Raw genomic sequence first — 23030 nt, 5'->3', positions numbered from 1 at the left:
GTATAGGTAGTAAATTTCACATTTTGGAAGCCATTTTTACAGACCTTTCACGGGGCATAACACCACGCATCCCCTTCATGTGGGTCTGGCGTGCACGTTACATGCACTCGTTGCAAATTCGCCCTGTGAAATTTACGCCCCACCACCTTTGAAAGTCATTAGCCGCCACTTCTTTTCTTTTTCTTAACTTCTCCGACCATGGACATCAACATCATGCCTCTCCCTGCCTGCAGCATACTGGGGTAGTAAGCCTGGTACCTTTTTTTGGAAACGCACATCGGTGCGGTTACAGTTTGTACTTTTTTGCTTTTAAATTTGCAATCTCCCCGCCTCCCCTTACTATATTCTTTGCACTTACTCTTTCCGAAATGTCATCAGACCTAGTATGATAGCAGCTTGTTTGTTTTCCGTCCCCTCCCTCCTTGTTTGTTCCTCCCCCTCCAGCACTACCTGAAATGTCGTCAGGCCTAGTATGATAGTCGCTTGTTTTATCCCTCTCCTCCTCCCTCCTCCCCCGCCCCTCTTGTCAATCTCTGGCTATACCAGAAATGTCGCCAGGCCTAGTAAGATAGTTCATTTCACATTCTTAAAGTCTCAAAGCCTTGTAAGAATGCCATTGTATTTTCCCTTTCTCCCTCCCTTGCCTTGAAGCGCTTTGAAACACATTGTGTAGGTGTTATAGAAATAAACTATCAATCAATCAATCAATCACTGTTGAGAAGATGTCCAGTCCAGAAGGAAATCCTTATCAACCGAGAACTTGGCTCGTTTCGGCAACAAACTTGCAATAGCCCAAGTTTTCGCTTTGGCCATAACTATGCGTACTGCCATCCACCGGTACCATAAAAATTACCAATAACTATGGTTACTATCGGGTGGGAAACTGCACCCGCTACTGCATTAAGGGGCCTGGTTTGTTGCAAAGGCGTGGCAAAATACAGTAGCACACATGAATATTTACACTTTTGTGCACATAACGTTATTTTTCCCCAACTGACAATTGTAAACAGATACAGGAAGGAATTAAGCTGAAATGATGTTGCTATATGGTGAAGCACAGACTAACCAACAAAATGGCGACTCAATTCGAGTTTTCTACAATGTCGCCGCAATTCTACATATTTTATGAAATGGCGTTCCTCGGATAGTGCGCCTTCTCTCGCCGACCACCCCAGTAGAACAAAAAAAAACAAGGGTCGTTTAAGTAATTCTTACGATAAACAAACATAAGGGAAAACGTCTGGAGTCGAGTTCCTCCCGAGGACAGGCTTTCTTAAAAAGGCAATTTCTTGTTTTGTTACACACAGGTAGGACCTAAGGGACTGCATTTTATAGAAACCAGCCGTCTAATAAATTTTAGTTTTCCTCGACTCCATGCAAACAATTCGGGTTTCACGTTTCGTTTCACAATCCGGTAATGAAAACCAAATTCCATATTTATTCAACATCTTCTCAAGAAAAGAAACGTCTATGTTTGCCTTGATGAAGTGGGAGTTTGATAAGCGCACGCATCACCCAAAGGTGTCATGGCGCTATTGAGGCCAAGGACTTTTGCTTTGGGGAACATGTTCAAATTATTATTCAATTGACAGATGTTCAGATCTTTGCAGAGGCCGATGCTTGACCAGTTGAAGTTTCAGCACTTGTTTTCTTGTGTTGGCGCGTGGAGACCTTTGCTGTGTTTTTTAATTTTACTCGCCGCTTATGTGCTAAGGGCGAGCAGGTTCATCCTCAATTTCCATAAGGAACCATTGTACGCTTCCAAAAAAGTGATGGGTGGAAGGTTTTGAATTAATCTGAACCACTGGCACTGCTCTGGGCAACCTTACACACCACCGTTGTTTAGCCCTGTCAGCGGCACTGCAAAAGTGGTCCAGACATATGCAAATCAGTAAGGTACTGCCACTAATGGTAGCAGCCCAGCCCGAACTGCTAGGCCAGGTCCCCTCTGTATGGAAACACAAGCAACCCAACACATGTTTCGGCCTTTTTGGGCCTCCTCAGTGAGGTGCAGCTTGGTTTCCCATGGCACAGTGAGTAAGGGACCCACGTCTGGGCATACCCTCTCTCACATAGGGAGACAAACTGTAACCAAAACAGTAATAGTTGCATGGTTTTGAATAAATCTAAACCACTGTGCCACTGCTCTGGGCAACCTGCCACGCCATCGTTTTTTAGCCAGTCTGCACCACTATACACTTCACCCACTTTCGGAGTTCGGCACAACTTATTTTTAGGGAATGCTGGAGTTATCCCTTATTAATGCATTTAGTAGAAGTGGCTCCAGCTACAATGATATGCTTAGTATTCCATGTAATAAGTTGTTTATGGTAGCGCTACGATCGTTGATCCAACAAATAATATAATCCAGTCATCTTTTCAGGTTAGATGTACTAGAGCTCATTTTGCTCCAAAGTATAATATGGTGGCGGGGAGCCGTTATGTGTTGACATACATGCAGGTGGCTCCCCACCGCCAAGTTTTCATCATTTGCACGGTGGAGTGCAAAAGTACAAAACATTGGTACGCCACATTTTACCCTGCACTTTTGCACACCGCCATGCAAAGTGAGTAAACGCTGCCTGGCATGCCTGCATGCCAGGCAAAGTTTACCTTTAATTGCGAGCATGGATCCCTATGGGGTTTGCTGGCTTTATGAAACTGCATAAATCCAGCAGACCCCATAGGGATCTCCAGCATTTGCACCGGCATGAAAATCCACACAAGCGCATATGCTGGAGCATTTGTAGGGCAGTCAGGAAGAAAGGCTGTGGAGACGCAGGTTTAGTTTAGTTTAGTTTGTTTATTTATAGAGCGTGTCCGAACCCTTGGGTAGCTGGGCGCATAATCATGTGGACAACATAGTTACATATCGTTACGCGAAGCAAAAAGGTACCTACATTCAATCAAAATATGCAATAAATGGCATGAGATAAATATAATAGATAGTGAAGGACTTGGTTACATGATGGTCCGTTACAAGAAATAGTTAAGACATACGGTAGAAATTGGTAGAGTGAGGAGACCTGGAAGGTGTGTAGGTGAGTAGAAGAGTGATTAGGCAGAAAGCCAGGATTTCACCATGGCTCTGAATAGCCAGAAGGAAGCTTCCGCTCTGATTGCGAGAGGGAGTGTATTCCAACATTGAGCTGCAAGAACTGGGAAGCTGGAACCTCCTGCTGTTTTTAGATTGAATATGGGAACCTTGAGTTGGTGCAAGTAGGGAGTTCTGTTGGGTCTAGTGGTGCAGGTCTACAGACATTGATCAGTTTGTTGGTATAGGTGGTGGATGAGATGGTGGCATTTATTTGTTTTTTTAGTGAGAGGGTGGAGTCGAGGTACGCACCTAGTGTTTTGACCTCTTTGGAGACATTTTATGATGTTGCCATCAATGGTGAAATATTGGTACCTAGAGTCCAATTTATTGAGGCGGTCCTGGGAGCCTACGATAAGCAGTTCCGTCTTATCGTCATTGAGGCAGAGACTGTGTGTGGCCATCCAGGCTTCAATTTCTAGATAGATTTCGTTAAGCTTTACAACATCTTCTTCATAGCAGCCAGTGAGTGTGATGAGGACCTGGGTGTCGTCTGCGTAATTAGTGTAGCTGACACCCAGATCGTCAAGACGGTCAAAGAGAAGCTTAGTGAAAATGTTGTAAAGTGTGGTGGGGATGCAAGACCCTTGGGGAACTCCACATTGGATTGGGATAGGGTCAGCAGCCGCTGAGGGGTCGAAGACCCTAGTCGACCTGTCAGACAGAAATGACTGAATCCAATTAGTGGCATTCTGAAAGAATGCGGCAGCTGACGAGAGGTGTTGTGTGAGGATCTGGTGCTCAACCAGATCGAAGGCAGTGGAGAGATCCAACAGGAGCAAGATGGCCAGATTACCCTTGTCTTTGGCTTCATCCATTGGGATTTTTAGATCGAGGAGGGCGGTTTCGGTCCCATGCCTGGGTCTAAAGCCGGATTGTTGCAGGCCTAGGAGGTTATTGTCTTCCAAATGTTGTTGTATTTGGAGGAAGGCTACTCTGTCTAATATTTTGAGTAGAAAAGGGACTGTGGTGATGGGTCTATAATTTGTGGGGGTGCTAGGGTCTAGGTTGGGTTTTTTGAGAAGGGGGAGGACCCACGCTTCTTTGAGGTTGTTGGGGACCACTGAATTCTTGAAAGAGGAATTGATCAGTGCAGTGATGAGAGGAGCTAGATCTTTGGCTCCGTCTTTGATGATGGAGGCGGGGCATTGGTCACCTTTGCAATTGGATGGTTTAAGGCTAGCGATTATCTTAACTACTTCCTCTTCAATGACTGGGGAGAAGTGGAAGAGGGGGCAGTTGGGAAAGGTGGGGTCTTTTTTGCTATTGAAGTTCTCTTTGGCTGTAAGGTTGGCTTTTTTAGCTTCAATTTTAGCTTGTAAAAGAGCAATTTTGTTGGATAGGGCTAGTCGGATATTATTGCACCAGGCCTTGTCTCTAGTGCAGTCCTCAGTAGGTGGCAGTGGTGATTCAAGTTCTAGCTAGTATAGAGAATAATTCTTTCGTACCAGATTTGGCGTTCTGTATTCTCATATTATAAATCTCTTTTTTGGCGTTTAAGATAGCAGATTTGTAGGTGGAGGCAGCTGTAGCGAATTTGTCTTTTGTGGAGAGGGCTGGGGCTTTTCTCCAACTAGTTTCCGTAGCTCTTTTGATGTCGCGGAGAGCCTTTAGCTCTGCTGAGAACCATTTGTTGGTGTGGGCAATGGGTTTGGCTTTTCGTTGTTTGAGTGGAGCTATCTGGTTGAGGGCTAGTTCCAATGTGTTGTTGTAAAGATCTACCAAGGTGGACAGGTTTTCATTCTCAGAGGGAAGGTTGGCTTTAGTAATGGGCATGAGAAGTGGTCTGAGGTTTTCGATAGTGATGTTGCGATTGTTTCTAGAGATTATTTGCGGTGTCCTGGAAGGCGGTGTCATTTTGGGTGCAGTTCTGGGTAGAGAGAAGGTGATAAGGTGATGGTCGGTCCCAGCACAAGGTATGATGTTTGTCAGTGAGAGGTTACAGTTGGCATCTGCCAGCCAGTCTACGGATCTTCCTTTTATATGTGTTGGTTTGTTAATGTGTTGAGTGAGGCCTAAGTGAATAATGGTGTCATTGAGAGAGGTGGCGTGATTGTCGTTAGGGTCATTGAGTCCCAGGTTAAAATCACCCATAATGATGATTTGTGATTTAGGTTTAGTGTTAGTGGTGCGTAGGAGAGAGATGTCTTCTTCAAAAGTGGATAGGGAGCCTGGAGGTCTGTATATAATGTGTATGAAGATAGTTTGGGTGTCCAATAATGCAAGTTTGATGGTTAGGAGTTCGGCTGAGGGTAGGGTTGTGTTAGTTAATTCTCTGATGTGTAGGATGGATTCAGCAATAATTGCTACACCTCCTCCTATTCCGTTTTTTCTGTCAGCACAGATGATGTTGTAGTTATCCGGGATGGCTCAAGCTAAAGTGGGACCAGCTGCTAAGTGGAGCCACGTCTCAGTGATAGCGATGAAGTCGAGGTGGTTAGTGGAGATAATGTCTGCAACATCAGTGGCGTGGGCTACCAAGGAGCGGGCATTGATGAGAGCACCATTGATGGGAAAGGAGGTAGGGTTGACTTTGGTAGGTGGCGATGTGTGGGGTGTTGTGAGGATTAGGTTAGCTGTGGAATCAATATGCGTAATCTGCTGCATATGGTTCTTGGTCTGGTAGGTGATTGTTCTAACGGGTTTGTGGCTAGCGCAAGTGCGGTGGCTGAATCTAGCGTTCCTGAGTTTGATGGGAGGGGCTACATTCAGTGTGGTGATAGTAGGTAGAAAGAGGCGAGAGCCTAGTCGTACGTTTCTGAGAAGTGTAGCGCATGGTGTGAGGGGTGTGGGTGAGCAGGCGAATATGTTTATCCATTCCACTGGGGATAGTGATTCTGGGTAAAGTGGAATGGTCATGTTGGTAGAATTCTGAGGTGAGATATTGTGGAGAAAGGGGAGGAGCGTTGCCATGGTCAATGTGGCGCCTCTTAGGGTGGACATCACGGGATGTTAGGCTCTAGGTAGTAGTGGCAGAATGTGGCGGCAAAGCTTTTGCGCGTAGGAGGTTTGCAGTGTGTCTCTAGGTAAGGTAATAAGTGGGTTGAGCTTAGCAGTGGATGTGATTCTTCTAATACAGGGTGCCAGAGCGTGCGCGTGTAGTGAGTGGGGAGTGCCTATCTGGCATTAATGGTGCAGACAACATGAGTGTGGCCTAAGTGACAAGTGCAAATTTAGGCGGTAATACATACAATGCATGTAGTCATAGAGTCAACCTTGGAGCAGCATTGGTCCAATGGTGATATATGCAATCATAGAGTCAGCACTGGGATCGTGGGGTGTAGGCCGGGGCAATTTATGCAGTCGACATATGCTCACAGTATATGTTATCAAGGGCAACACTTAGGCCACACTGGGCAAGGGCACGGGGTCAATATAGGCACACAATATATGTTATAAAAGGCAACACATGGGCCGCAATGGGCAAAGGCACGGGATCAATTTAGGCACACAATATATGTTATGAAAGGCAACACATGGGCCGCAATGGGTAAAGGCACGGGGTCAATATAGGCACACAATATATGTTATGAAAGGCAACACATGGGCCACAATGGGCAAAGGCACGGGGTCAATATAGGCACACAATATATGTTATGAAAGGCAACACATGGGCCACAATGGGCAAATGCACGGGGTCATTATAGGCACACAATATATGTTATGGAAGGCAACACATGGGCCGCAATGAGCAAAGGCACGGGGTCAATATAGGCACACAATATATGTTATGAAAGGCAACACATGGGCCACAATGGGCAAATGCACGGGGTCATTATAGGCACACAATATATGTTATGGAAGGCAACACATGGGCCGCAATAAGCAAAGGCACGGGGTCAATATAGGCACACAATATATGTTATGAAAGGCAACACATGGGCCGCAATGGACAAAGGCAATACATGCAGTATATGCAATGAAGCTAGCCTTGGGAGAGGCAAATTAGTTAGTCATCGGGCATTACGTATTTTTGGAGGACCGCACAACATCGGTCCGCAACATTAGACCGCTAGTATAGAGTTAGGTAGCCAGGTCCATGTAATTATCAAGTGAGCAAGGCTAGAGTGGCAGCGCGATGCTGAGGCATGTGATGGAGGCGTGGGCGTCGCACGGGCTGGGCTTGCGATGGTCAGAAATATAGTGGTTAAGCAAATTTGTAGTTCGAGTGGTGGTTCAGTTTGCTTACCAGTGAGGCGTGTTCGAGCATGGAGGCCTTGGTGCTGGTGGGCTGGTGGGCAGCGCGGCAGGGCCCTCAGCCCGTACGGCTCACGACAGGCTCAAGACAGGAGCTGAGCCTTGTTGTGTGAGCCTTTGTGGGTGTGCCGGCGTTCGACTGCCAGCGTCGGATAGGCTGTGTAGTGCCGTGGGTGACCAATCAGGTTGCGGGGAGTGCACCTGGTGGATAGTTAGGCCAGGGCAGCCATTAAACTTTTGCTGGCGGCCATCTTTGAGTGACTAGACCTCATGGCAAACAAAGGAGGCTAGCACTCAGATGGTTGTTCAGGCGGAAATATGGGCAAAAACGAGGCTGTAGCTGGATAGTTGCACTTAGAAGAAATTAAACAGTGCACTATCACATATTGCGGCGATCTCCGCTGCAGATGATGAAATTGTAGATTTTCGTCAGGAAGGGGCCAGGGGCCTAGATTAAGACTGGTGATGCCCCTGTTTTGCTCCTGAGGGGGGTCACTGTTCCTGCAGTGTGGAGGGGGTCCGGCTCCTTCTGTGATGAAGGCTCAATGCAGGCAGGGTCAAGACAGGAGCTGAGCCTTGTTGTGTGAGCCTTTGTGGGTGTGCCGGCGGTTGCGTTCTGCCCCTCCTCTCTGCCATGCAAACAAATGAAAATGGGGCTAACGTTAATGGAAGGTGTAAAAGCCTTGGCCTGTATGCCTTCCATTAATGTAACACCCCCATGCAAAATGAGCTCCAATGAATAATCATAAAGATGATTTGCCTATAATCAATATCATTGGGTTAACGTTTCATGTTTACGATTATTTGGAAAATCTGACTGGGTTTTATTAATCAGTGTGTTGATGTTGTGTTGCGTTGCATTTTGTTATTTCAGACTTTAAAGTGCTAATTCTCACCTATGATGGTGCAAGTAGGCAATAACAGGTGCTATTATGACTGCTGATATAATAGATCAACGAAAAAACTTTGTTAAAGGGACTTTATGGTTAAGTTGCACTAATAAAAACCTAGGAAATTAAGTAAAAACATTTTTTTAAAAGGACGTTATGGTTACAAGTAAAATCAAAAACCCCTGAAATTCGCCACTTATGGTAAGCTAAGCAACCATAACTCGCGCCACCACCGTGCACTGCTAAGACTAACAACCATGACATCAAAGATGGCATCACAAATATCATTGATGACATCACTGATGACATCACATGTCTAGCCCCTTCTTTTTTGTTCACTGCCATATCTAGGTCAGGTGGTTTTATTTACTGACAGTCAGAAACCTAACTTTCAAAAGGTATTACATTTATAGATATTGCTATTCTCACATGTTCTTACATTACTTTCCTTGGAATTTAATTGCATATTATGATGTACATATATAGAGGAAGAAGCAGGCCTGAAACACAGCCATCAATCTTCTGCTTCAATAAAATCATGTAGATTATACACAGTTGCTAATGATACTGCCTCTTGTTTGCTTACTTCACTCTCCATATATAAGCCTCATATGTGTATGCATTGTAGTCTATTTATGTTTTGTGTGTACTAGTAGAAATATGTAGTAAGTGATGCATTATTAGCTACTTAGTACATGTTTCACAGTACGGAAAAGTCTGATACAGAACATTCACCGTTTTATTATATAACTTTGGAAAATTACAAATACAGCACTCTGTGGTGTATGCTGCAGCCAATACCTACATTTCTGTATGAGTAGGTTCCTGTACTAGAAAGAACACTGCAATAGAATGTTCTTTAGAATACTACATTGCGTAATGAAGTATGTCGTTTATTACACATTTCCCGATAATCCCTGATACTTTTTTGCCAACATTACATTCACAACCCCTTGTATGAAAAGTAAATGCACATGTGATGTCATCAGTGATGTCATCAATGATATTTGATTAGCTTACCATAACTGGCGAATTTAATGGGTTTTCACTTTTACTTGTAACCATAATGCCCTTTTAACGTTTTTTTCTGAATTTCATAGGTTTTTCTTAGTGCAACTTAACCATAACGTCCCTTTAAAAAAGTTTTTTCATTGAATTTCATAGGTTTTTATTAGTCTAACTTAACCATAACGTCCCGATAACAAAGTTTTTTCATTGAATTTCATAGGTTTTCATTAGTGCAACTTAACCATAACGTCCCTTTAACAAAGTGTCTTCATTGAATTTCATAGGTTTTTATTAGTCCAACTTAACCATAACGTCCCTTTAACAACGTTTTTTCAGTGAATTTCATGTGTTTTACCAGAGTATGCAATTTTCCTACAACTTACTAAATCATACTTACCAAATATAACAATATTTGTGTCCAATTTACAAAGTGTCTACTTAAAACTCTGCCATTTCCCATCTTCTAGAATCATTTTTAACACTTCTATACACTTTTTGCAACTATTTCAACTAGTTTTGCATCCGTAGACATCTACGAACATCTGACTTCATTGCGGCCCTTCCGGACAGCGCCACATGACCATGCACTGGCGCGCGGCATGATGATGTATCCGAGAACCCGTCCACAATTCACGATAAGATCCGTCCTTCGTGGACAGTTCGGATTTGCATTTTCTACTGATTTAGGAACTTTCAACTTCAAAATTTCCCTTGCTCACCTCCTACACCTGTTCATACTCATTATCCATTACCAATCTCGTACACAGTACATATTTGGAAGAATTTCTATCAAAACGGCTATTTATCTTAAAAATGGCATCAGTTATCATCCCTCCTCCCCAGGAGCCATCACCACCACCAGCTGGAGGACCTTCATAACAAAAAAAGCGCAGTACTTTCAAAGACAATGAAGAGGACCAAGGAGATGAGGTAGAGGAAGTGCCTACTTCTAGCACCAAGATCGAATCATGGGTGTGCCAGATCTTTGCTACTTTTGGGAGTGTACCAAAGGCTAAAGCTACCAAAGTGAAATGCACCTGGTGCACTCAGTCGCAGACTACCTGGACAGTACTCCTACAGGACCACCTCCATGCGCCGCCACACCAAATCCAATGACCGCAATCCTCTCAAAGGTTGTTCCTTTCTCAGTAAGTAGTAATCTGTCTTCATCCACCTCATCTTCCTCAACAAATACTGTACCCTGATGTCTGCGGGCATTGGTTTGTTATAAATAAATAAATAAATAAATAAATAAATAAGATTAAGGACCATTATCGTCCATCGCAGCCCCTGAAAAGGGGGATAAAGGCTATTAGCACCCCTGATTCCCAAAGCGGGAAGCCAGGGTGTTAAAACATAGATTTTTCTTCCTATAGCGGGACGCCTGCTGCGTCGCGCTGTAAGAAGGAAGGAAAATCTTTTTCCAAGACAGGCAACATGGAAAGAGAAGGCGGGGCTCCGTACACAGCCCCTCTTCCCTTGCCAAGGCAGATTGCAAAACCCTATGAACATATTACCACAAGCACTTTTTTCCCTTTCAAACGTATCCTACCTTCGAATAACTTTACCACATAACCGGTCCCAGGTAGACATAGCCATTTTAACACCATTTTTCGTGCCTAGCGGTCATGGCCAGTAGCCAGATTGTCTGCGTCATGACCTATGCCATGACCCAGACAATCTGGCTACTGCCCACGGACACAGGCTATACCTCAGTCAACAAAGGTATATGACTATTTTTTGTACCTACATTATTACACTTGCAAAAAAATATACCCTGTAATGCAGAAATAGGTACAGATGTCCTAGGACATCTGAAGTGTCCGCGGACACCACAGCACTGCCGCAGGGCATCTGCAGTGTTTGCAGATTTTCGGGAGGTGAAACAACCTTTTTTTGTCTTCTTATGGCCATATCCAATTCAATCCTCATCCTCCCTCAACATCCCCAGAAATTTTTTGTTGAGTTTGACAAGTGAAATGCTGCTTTTTTAAAAAAAAAGTTTTCACCGTGATATCCGCGGACCCCAAAAAAGTCAGTGAATCCAAAATGGCGGGCGCTACAGGAAAACCGACACATTTCATGTTTTCTCACCAGCCAATCCGCGACCGCGTCCCGATGTCTGCGGACCACGCAAAAGTCTGCGAAATTTCTGCCCAATCGGAGGCCAGTCCGCGGACAGTACAGCCAATCAGAGGCCAGTCCGTGGACCAAACAGGGAAGTGAGTCTGCGGAGTGGACATAGATATCAGTAATTTCTTTGCCTCATGTTTTGGTCATTAAAAAAAAAACTACTGGACGGATTTACACCAAATTAACAAAAGCATGCTTTCAGGACCAAGCCGCTGCTCCTGCCACACATTTGGTGAAAATCAGTCCAGCGGTTTGGGCTCTAGGCATGAGCAATGTTTTTTCCCATTATGTCTATGGGAAAAAAATACATTTTGGGACCCCCCTATAAATTTGCTCGCCCTGGACCAAATCTCACCAAACTTTGCAAAACAATTTAGAGTGGGCCATATACTTTTTTTTGCAAAGTTTGGTGAGGATTCGTCCTGGGGGAGCGAAGTTATAAGCCGCCCAAAAAATGCTCTTCCTATGAGATGAGCAACTCACCCATAACTACATGGCCGCTACCCCAGGCCATGTAATGTGTTGTTAATGACAGTGCAGAAGAGTTTTTTATTTTCTTTGGAAAAAGAAGTTTATCCTGTACGGATATTGAGTGGGATTTTAGCCCATTGGCAAGAGGCCTGTGAGGTGAAAGAGCGAGCTCTCCTTTTTTAGTTTTGGCTGTTAGGTGGTGCTGAAAATGCTGCCTTTGATGGTAATTTGTTGAAGCATTCACACATGACATCCAATTTACCAGTAAGCTGTAATTTCTCTTAAAAATGAACATACTCATGATAATTTGCAAAGAGCTAAGCCCCCAACTTAAACAATGAAAACAGTTTGGGGCTCATTTCAAATGAAACGGCAATTGCAGTTAAGGGACCATCAACGTTAGCAATTAGCATGCCGTTAGGTTCCTTGCATTCATTTTAAACATTTATAAAGCATAGTGCAAAACTGAAGAGTAAAACCGGGCGAAAACGCCTCAGTCTTCCGTTCTTCTCTCCACTTTGAAAATAACATAAACGTTGCCTGCAAATTGCACTTTCATATTTTAAAAGGTCCATGTCGTAGTACTTTTGTTTCAGGGGATTATAAAGTTCAAAAGAATTTTGGTTACACTTTACACATATGTTGTGGGGGGAGCGGCGCATTTTCAATGCCATGGGGCACTACAGTAAGGCGTAAAACCCACGTGTGCCTTGCTTTTACGCTCCACAGCATTTTCGTACCCAAAAGTGGACTTTCCATGCAGGCTTAAAACCAATGGATTCCAATGGAATATGCCTTCTATTTGCACCTGGTAAATAGCAGGTGGATTGCATAGGGATTCATCATAAAACACTGCGCGCAATGCACAAAATCCAGGCAGTGTTATATCTTGTGCAAAACAGAGCATAAAACTGAAGAGCAAAAATGAGTTTGCACGATTGACTCTTTGCAATTTCATGCCACTATCCAAACTATGAAAACTGCATGCAAGGGACCTAGCAGCCTGTAAGTGCTAACGTTGGCAGACCTGTACATGATATGATATGATAGGTTATTTATAACGCGCAATACCCAGAGTTTATAAAGAGCAGGCCCGCGGATCGCACCTTTGGTGCTCCGTGTCGTCTTGCTTCCAAGGCGAGCACGTTACCCCTGAGCTATCCTCCCGAGACGGAAGATGCATTTGCACTTTTCATCAAATGACCACTATATTCAGGCAGAAGTTCTCCTCTACCTAGCTGCCCACCCTCCAGCAGCTGTAGGTTTAGGAGCAAGCCTTGAGGGCGACTACAGCTTAATACAGGACTAGAGGAAGCCGGCTTGCAGATTTGCATAGAAGGACTGCCCTTGCCTAGGCAGGAAACAGCCTCAGAGAAACCCTAACCACTATATTAGGGGTTAGAGGCATGGTGTTGTTGGAAGAAAGGGGGCCCAAGCACACGTGGGAGAGGTTGGAGCATGTCCCACAGACACTGGTTATGTGGGAAAGAAACTGACCTGTGCACACAGTTGGCAGAGTGGAAATAACACCTCAATGGGACAAATAAGGGTACAGCTGTGATGCAGGAAGGACACGCAAGGGGGCACTTCTCAGTTACCTGGACCAGACTCACAAGCAGATAGGATTACAAATGAAACCGACATTGGTGGGTGACTCGCAACAGTGGTATTAAATAAAAAGCCATGTGTACCACGCTAGAGGCCAGGGTGTATAGTGCCCTTGAGAATGCACAAATATTCTGGATGCATAGTTTATCGTACATTAATTTCTTTCACAAGTGTGCAATGGGGGCAGATCTACAGGCGTCAGACTCGTCAGCCTCCAAATGTACCTCTTCTGCTCTGGAAGGACTCCCCTTTAGGCAGCTGCTATCATCTTCTGAGGCCTCTGGCACCTCCAAGTATGTTTACAGGCTTTTTCGGGCACTCGCTCCATCTCCTGCTCAATGGCGCTGTCAGGAGGTTTGGGAGTGTTCTTCCCCCAAGAAATGTTTTAATATAATGGTTTAAAATGGTGTATTTTACAGAACACTTGTATGAAAACATTGGGTAAAAAGCCAAACAGTTTCCAATTGGTTTTGTAGGATAACTCATGAAAAAATCCTATAAAGGCAAATTACAGCTCCAGTGCAAAGGAGAATTTCACAAACACATTTTTATGATGCCTTTGCCCACAGTATGTGGCAGTATAAAAACATGTGCATGCTGCCTTTGCCGTTACATTTCCATGCTGGCTGCACCAATATATGCCAACATTCCCATATAAGAACATACTCATGTTGCTTTGCGTATAATGCCTGTAATGATACTGTAGGAAACCATGTCCACGCTTGTTCTGCCAATACATGGTAATGTCCCCACATAAGGACATACTCCAGTTGGCTTTACCATTAAAAATGCATTCCACAGTATGAAAACATGTCCAAATTGGATGCACCAAATGCCAGTCTAACTAGATAATAACGTATCTAATGTATCATACTTGCTTTATCAAAGATGCCCATACAAAATGTCATACAGCAATAAAAAATGGCTACACTAGCCACACCAAAATGCCAGTCCAGCCACGTAATAACATGTATAATGCTTGATTTATCAAAGATGTCCAATACAAAATGTCATGTCATAATAAGAAATGGCTAGACCAGCAGCACCAAAATACCAGTCTAGCGACGCAATAACACTTATCATGCTTGCTTTAACCTAGGTACCCAGTACAAAAATTACATGCCTGCCTCCTGGGTCTCCCAGCGCCTCACACATGCACCCAATCGATGTGATTATGTGTGTATGCGAAGAGCTTGTGAGCCCAGGAGGCAGGCATGCTATTTTTTAGTAGACATCTATCCTAGAACCTAGTAGAGATGCCCCTCCCTTGCACAAAACATAAACATGCAGTTCCTCAGCTTTCATTCAAAATGGGGTATGCAAGACTGGGGAAGCATAACGCCCCGGCCTTGCATTGCTCATTGAGCATGTGTGACTGGGGAACAGAACTGTTGAAGGGAAGTTATGTTTCCCTTTAACAGTTGAAGCCAGCCCAGGGGCGCTGAGGGAGTGCTCAATTTTTACAGTGGCCCTGCTCCTTCATAATGGTCAGGGGTGCCAGCGAACCATGCACCCATACAGCCAGCCTCTCTCAATCATTCACACGACACCCAGCAGAACACTACACTCATACAGATAAATGATTATGTGTATTTGCGTCAGTGTAGTGTTCGAGTGGGCGTCATGGAAATGATTAAAGAAGCTCTATAGGTGTAACTGTTTATGTGCATGTGTATTTGAACTGTGTGTGTTTGTGTGTGTGGGCTCCGAGGGGGCATTGGTGCAGGGAAATACCAAGTTAAGAAAACATATTCTTGGTGGTTACGTGCAATGCACGCAGTAAGCGAAAACATGTTTTCTCACCTTGATAATGCCCTGCGCCAATGCCCCTTCAAATCCAAGCCCCCCCCCACACACACATGTATATACACATGCACCTGCACAGAAGCAGTCATGCACTCACACAGCCTCTCTCAATCATGTGCATGACACTCACCCAGATATATATACACGTATATGCATGCACGCTGTCGCATCCCCATATAGCTTCTCTCAATCAGTGGATGATTGAGAGAAGCTGTGTGGGTGTCTCTCTGCTTGTGGATACGTATATATGAATATGTGTGCATCTACCTGAGTAAGTGTTCTACTGTGTGCCATGTGAATGATACATTCGCATGGTGCCCAGCAGAACACTTTACTCATGCATGCAGAGCCACACACATTCATATAGACAAATGCACACAAGCAGTCACACACTCACACAGCTACTTTCAATCATGCAACTCTGCACCCACCAGAACACTAAGTCACACATTTATAAATGCATGCACCCATACAGACTGTCTCTCAATCATTTAGAACACCCGACACACAGACACACATTCAAGGCCTGATTGCAAGCCTTGTGTAAACTAATTGAAGTGTCTTTCCCTCACGTAATGAAACTTTTCTTATTTTACTCATTCAAGCCCCCATACACACATACACAACATCCACAGAAGCAGCCACACACCCATATCCTCTCATCATCGATCATACGCACGGCACTCACCAGAACACTTCATTCATTCACTCAAATACAGTGAAGCATGCACGAAAACATACAAAATACAATCTCTCTCTCTCTCTCTCTCTCTCTCTCTCTCTCTCTCTCTCTCTTTCTCTTTCTCTCTCGTTCTCTCTCACACACACATACAGACACAATTGTTTTTATTTTGAACACTTGTCTGAGTGGGCCATGACCATGATCTTCTCTGAAGGCCCAGGCTTTCTCCCTCTTCCTCCCTCTTCCTCCAACCTAAGGTCAGACAGGGTCAGGAGACGCCCTTCACCCTTCCTCCTGTCGACTGTTGTTTTTCCCCTTGTTCCTGCCCTCCTTGAGCACTGTGAAATACTTGCCTTGTGTATAGGCGCTTTACAAATAAACATTACAATACCATTCCAAAACAATAACGCCTAACAATCGGCCATCCAGTGTAGTCCATACTACTGTACCTTTGGTCAACATCCTAAGATCTTACCAATGTCATCTGTTGTCACCACTTCTGTTCCTACGGTGGACACATTGATTAAAGGAATACAGAACACACATAAGACAGCCTCCGCAATGCTAAATAGGGCTAAGCTCCTCCAGGAATGCCAAGCTAATCGTAAGAGGATTCCAGCACCAGACTACCAGGTTGGCAATAAGGTATGGCTCCACACAAGGGGTCTTCCTCTGCACAACTTCCCTCAGAAGTTTGCCTCTCGTTTCATGGGACCCTTAGATATTGTGAAGAAAATATCATTGGTGGGCTTCCATCTTTTACTAGATTCTACCTGGTGCATCCATCTGGTTTTCCACATATCCCTGTCGAAACCCTACAAGCCTGACACCTTTCATCATTCCAGTCCTTGCACCGGTCCCATCCTGGTTGATGGGGAACCTGAGTATGAGGTGGAAGCCATTTGTGATGCACGTCTTAGTCATGGTCGCCTACAGTACCTTGTTCATTGGAAGGGCTATACCCCAGATGACCACACCTGGGAACTGGTGGTTCAAGTGTCTGCTCCATGTCTTCTTTGCCAGTTCTATTGTTGTTTTCCCTGGAAGCCTGGTGCCCCTCCGGTCTTGGAGTGGGGGCAGAGTGTTATGTGCTTACCAGGCCCTTGATCCCTCAGACTGGTCTCAAGGACCTGGCAGCTTTACCCCAGCTGGCACCTGTCCCATGGCACCCCACAGCCATGTCCCTTTGCCACTGCACCTGCTCCCACTTACCTCCTGATTCAAGGATCTGTCTTCCATGGTGCCGCAAATACAGATTCCAACACATCAGGGTTCCCATATTGGGACATACACAGTTCACGTGAATAGAGGCAACACTTTCCTACCACACGAAGCATCACTCCACGCCTTGTTACCAGGTTGTCGGTCAACAAGCTGTCAACAGCCTCATTCCTGTACCGAAAAGGATAAAAGCCAGTAAGTCACTCTGTCCCTGCATCTCAACTACCTTGTTCCTTTGCTCCTAAGGCCTGCTCCTTCTCTTTTTCTCCGTTCACCTCTTCTGGGTGTTTCAGCTCTCCTCCTTGTTCTTAGCCTTGTCCTGCCTCTTGCCTTTGCTTGTCCTCCCGTCCTTTGCCTCGCTCTCTCTCTTTGTTCTTGAGTCTTCCTGACTATTTTCTTCAGTGACCGGCATTCAGTTGTACCACAGTACAGTACCATGTTAATCTGGGGTGCCAGTCCATGGTACAGGGAGAGCTGCCCAGCTTTGCATCCTTGAGTTATCTATTGGAAGGCAGGCTTAGGGTGGAATTCCTGTATCGCCCTTCCATCTTACCATTCTGGTTCTCGCCATGGGTCTTCCAGACAAGAAGTCCACCAAGACATGTATGTGCCATGCTTGTTAATCCTTGACACTGACCTCCACTTGAGGGTCTTCACCAAGATGACATCACCGGTGGCAGAAAGTCTCAGGAGAGGGAAAGTACATGTGTTCCCGCACCTGGATGATTGGATAATGAGAGCTTATTCCCTCCAACAGACTCGGGATCATCTGAAACAAACCGGTAAGCTGCTGCACAGATTGTGCTTCTTCCTGAAATTGAAGAAGTCTCAGGTGACACCCTAGCAAATACTCCAGTGCTTCTTGACTCCCATTTGTGGGTGGCTTTTCCTCCTGAGCACAGGCATAGGAATATCAGTCAGATGGTCATGAAATTCCAAACCTTGATTCTCTGCCAGCCTGAGACTTTCTTTGGTTGCTGAGAGAGCTTTGTTGGAGGATGAAATCCTTTCAGTGGCCTCCCAGAACCCACTGGTTACAGTTCTCTGTAAGTTTAACCAATCACTTGGATATTGCTATTGGGTTGTCACATGATGTTCATTGGTGGGCCTGTCAAGAGAATGTGATACCAGGGAAATCTTTTTGGTGACCTTGGCAAGAGGGGACCGTGGTGATGGATACCTCCATGAAGTGCTTCATTGATCCCATAGGTGAGTGGCCAGAATCCAGGTTCCACATCAACCCATTGGTGCTGCAGGCAATCAGACGAGCTCTGATAGCCTTACGCCCTTCCATCTGATGGAAGTGCATCCTGATCCTAAAAGACAGAATGGTACCCATGCAATACATGAACAGGAGAGCGGGTGTGGGTTCATTGCCTCTGTGCAGGGAATCCATATGACTCTGGTTCTGGGCATTGGAGACAGCATGCCCCTCTCAGCAGCTCAACTGACCAGGATGGAGAACATGTTAGTACATACTATGAGGAAGTAAGGTTTGGTATTCCATGAGTGGGAGCTGTGCCAGGTGGTTTTCTGAAGATCTTCAACCTTTGGAAAACCCCACAGATGTTTGTTTGCTTCCCTTGCCAACAAAAACTGCAAAGCTTTCTACTCCAGGGAATGTACCCCCAGTGGGGCATTTTGGGATGTATTTGTAGTGTAGTTGAATTTCTCCCCTTCTGTATGCATTCCTGCCAGTTTATTCACCCTGCATGCTTTAATTACGACAAGAAGTGTCAGAACTCCCATGATCCTTGTTTCCCTGGATTGAGCGCAGAGGGTGTGACAGCCAGACCTCCTGCATCTGCCTTCCATGCTGTCTTCCCCTGAAAGTGGATTGACTCTCCCATGCCAGGGGCCTCGTCCTTCACCCATGCGTCGACATGTTATGTTATGTTATGTTATAGTGCATTTGTATAGCACCATGCTCAACCTTCATGCATGGCTGCTGAGAGGCTGAGGTAGCAGGATTGGGATCATCTGGACTATGTCTTGAGGTCCTTCTGTCTGCCAGGAGACCAACCACAAAGGCTATTTACAGTTGCAGCTGGAGAAGATTCATAAGTTCAATTCTATCATTTTTTCCCATCAGTGCTACTTGACAGCACTGTCACTGTTTAACTGCACACCAAGGCAAGGCTTTTACAGCTCCTCAGGGGGTTGATAAATATGTTTGCATCTGTGCGGTTAATTGCCCCTTTCTTGGACCTACATTTGGTACCAACCTTATTAATGGAAGCACTATTTGAACCATTGCAGAGTTTAGCATAGAAAAGTATATTTTTTGTGGTGATACATTCAGTGAGAATGGTGAGTGTGTTACAGGCCATTTCGTGTAGTTCCCCTTATCTCAGCTTTCCAGGCAAAGGGTACAGTCAGGGTAAGACCCTTTTCCAGCCTAAGGTTGTCACTGAATTCCATCTGTCTATGACGATACAGCTACCAATATTTAACCTTCTTCTCGCCAGTCAAAAAAGGAATACAAATGGAATTGGCTGAATCCAAAGGGCTTTTATTTTCTAGATGGCTATGGCTAGGACCAGAAAGTTGAGGCGAGATGACCAACGTGTTGTAGGCAATGCTGGGGTAAAACTAGGTAAAGTAGTAAAGTGGTTAGAAAGTGCTCACTCACTCACTCACACCTGACCCCCAGTACACTTCCCCCACGTGGATAAAAGGCAGAGCACAAGAGCAAACTCTGAGCGAGGCAAAACACACAAAGGAACCGCAGTTTTGAGTTGGCAGTTGAACGAGGGGAGAAAGACGGCCAGGCACGAGAGGTTTGTGAGACGGGCAGCGCCCTTGCCCTCATTGACAGGAAGCCTTTACTTTGAAGAAACCTTCAAGACAGAAAAAATACGACCAGGAAACAAGGCTAAATAATCCTGCATTGTGTGTCAGAGATATCGAGGGTCCTCCCACGTAACTGACCAAGGCTGGGAGGAGCATGAGATACCATGGTATCGTCCTTGGCTGCAAGAAAAAAAAAGAAGCAACAGAGAACAACACAGTCAGTGAGTTGTGGAAACCGGTGTGTGTTGAAGTCAAGGTTGCAAGCGACAACATTGTAAAATGAGCGCTGGAAGGAACATTGTTAAACACATGTGATGAAAGACATGAGTGAAGCTAAACTGCTGGTGAATATTTGAACATTAGAATAAAAGATACAATACCGTTGACAGAGTGGTCCGGCACTGCGAATGTGCTCAATCAAAGGTCTCTGTACGGTATCTTAAAGAAAGGAAACAAAAGAGGAAGATCGATGTGAAGTGTAAATTGTGTGAAGTGAATCGAAGGGGTCCTGCAACGGTTTACGCAAAACCCATCGCACACTGAAACGTCTTTGATTCTGGTATCAAATATGGATCTGAACCCAGACAAGGGGGGTGCAGGGTCCGAGCCCAAACAAGGGAGTCCAAGTTGTGAATCTTGTGGAAAAGGGGATCTGAGCCCAGACAAGGGGAATCCATAGTCTGAGCCCGAACAAGGGAGACCAAATTGTGAACATTGCAGAAAAGGGGTCTGAGCCTGGACGAGGGGCACCAGTTGTCTGATCCCAAAGGAAGGACACCAGTCTTGAACTTGTGAAAGTGAAACCTTGAGAAAGGAACGGAACTTTGTGTTTTTTTTCTGCAGCAGGCTCTCTGCATTAAGAGGTTGTCATTGCAAGAGAGACTTTGGTGGAAGGCCCTGATTCCTATGTGTTGAACTGTTACCTCATGACCAAGAAGCTAGAGTGTGTGCAACATCTGCACGTGCCGCATTGCCCCATGCTGGAAACATGGGGAATGGAAGATAACTGCTCAGCTATCCTGACACATCATTTTTTAACACTTTTCTTTTGTGTACACCATTTTTTATTTAGAAGTAAGGATTGGCAATATTTTTTTTAGTATAGGCCCTTTTATTTTGACAGACACCACTAGGACTCCGTTATTATTATTTGATGGTCATAGCTTGCTCCCATCCTTAGATTTAGGTTTAGATAGGCGTTCAACCAACCCATTGAAGTTCAATAAACACCCTTGAACTGTGATCACTTGTTTCTGTCTTCTTATATGGGTACCACCCTACAGCACCAAGACCTGCTACAATACAACACCCCCCCCTACTTCATGCTCATTTATGATCTTTTCTGGGAACGCCTTCCCACTGGTTTGGTGTTAGAAGGTAGACTGCATGAGGGAAATTGCAAGGGTTATGAGCCATTGCTGAATTTCTCCACAGGAATACCCAGCACCAAAACCTTCCTCAGCTTGGGGCTTATTCCTGGGCCAATGTGTTTAGGCATTGGAGGTGCAGAAGGTCAAGCATGTGAACTGGCTCACAAATGCCCATGCATAACAAATAACCGCCTGGTCATATAAAAAATGTGCTTGTTTAAATGGGAGGAAGGGCAGGCAATCCACAGATCTATTCACCTTGCACACCTATTTCGTGTTGTTCCTTAAGTTTGTAAAAAAAACATTTAATAGCAAAACAATGCTTTTAATGAATTTAAGGTGCAGGGGAGATAATAATCAACCCTGGCATCTGGGTTGTAAAATATACGTGAACAAGATTAGTTCCTAATGGAGAAACTCCCATCCCCTGCACACTTTCACAAGCTCATAAAATGAGTCAAATTGTTAGGATAATTTTAGAAGTAACTTTCAATTTATACATTCAATTATATAGTTGATACACATAAGAATTTTGAAGTTTCCAGAAATGGATCTCAAAGGTGAGAGTATTGCTTCAAAAAATGATTTTATTGTTAAAGATCTCATAGGTGGGCCAACGCGTTTCGAGATAAGCACCTCTTCTTCGGGGGTCTATTCAACATTTTATCATACATCTAGAGAAAAATTTCAAAAAGAACATAATTACATTTATAGTAGAGTACTTTAGATCACTGTATGCATGAATATTAGTAATACTTTTGTTTTCCAAGAACGATGCAAGGTAGTTCTTGTGTCCATATGTTCAACTGCATTGTCAATTTAAACATTGTAACTCCGTATTTCGACATTTTGGCTACATTATCCTTTATGGAGTCTATAATACACTTGTCCAAGTTCAACGAGGTCCTTTAAAACCATATGGAGATACCATATTGCAATAGTCAATCTATGGCTAAAGATCTTCTATTTGTGCTTACCCATGTGGCGGGGATATTCACTGGAGTGATTTTAAATTTGGGCGCTGTACCTTCCTCATTGGGTCATGAAGCCTGAAGGGCTTGGTGCAGAGTGCAATCAATGTATCTTTGTAGGTTATAGGGCTAGAGGTTGAATGTAACTGACAGAGTTAAAAAAAAGGTAAGTGTTGCTCCATTGGAAGATAAGATCCGTTGGACTATATCGTGGTTGAACTGTAGGTTAACATAAATAGATATTTTACCCTAGGTAATGTACCAATGGACATTGAAGTGCGAGATGATAGTCTAGAACAAAAAGCCCCAGGTAGGTCCAGTCCGTGTGTTCGTCAGCGTTCGGTATTCTAAAGTAAAGTTTGGGAGGAAGGGTAAGTAGAGTAATGTAGAATGAGGGAAGTAGTGGCAGTAGGGGTGGATGTCAGCTTACCTCCTTGGTAAAGTATCATGAATGGGAAAGTTTGTCTTACGTCCGGTTCTGTGTTCCTAATGCAAATCAAAATGGCCGTTTATGATGCAGCACATAGTTGTGACGTCACCACGCTGTGGCGTAACGTGACATCACTGATGTAAACAATGTATATTCCTTACTTTTTTGAAAGAGAAGTACGTGAAGTTATATTTGGTATTCAAGAGTATAGTGCTCTGTTGGTAAAAGGATAGATATAGTAACGTTGTGAATTATATGATCCCTCACTTGCTGCAAAATGTGATGCGGATTCATAGGTAGGTGTTAAAACTTTGTATAAACCATGTCATAAGTTGAAATGGGACTGCTGCTTGATG

The sequence above is a fragment of the Ambystoma mexicanum genome, chromosome 5p (assembly GCF_040938575.1).
Source record: "Ambystoma mexicanum isolate Mex_15411 chromosome 5p, UKY_AmexF1_1, whole genome shotgun sequence".
Taxonomy (NCBI): Eukaryota; Metazoa; Chordata; class Amphibia; order Caudata; family Ambystomatidae; genus Ambystoma; species Ambystoma mexicanum.
Note: the sequence above shows the minus strand (reverse complement) of the source record.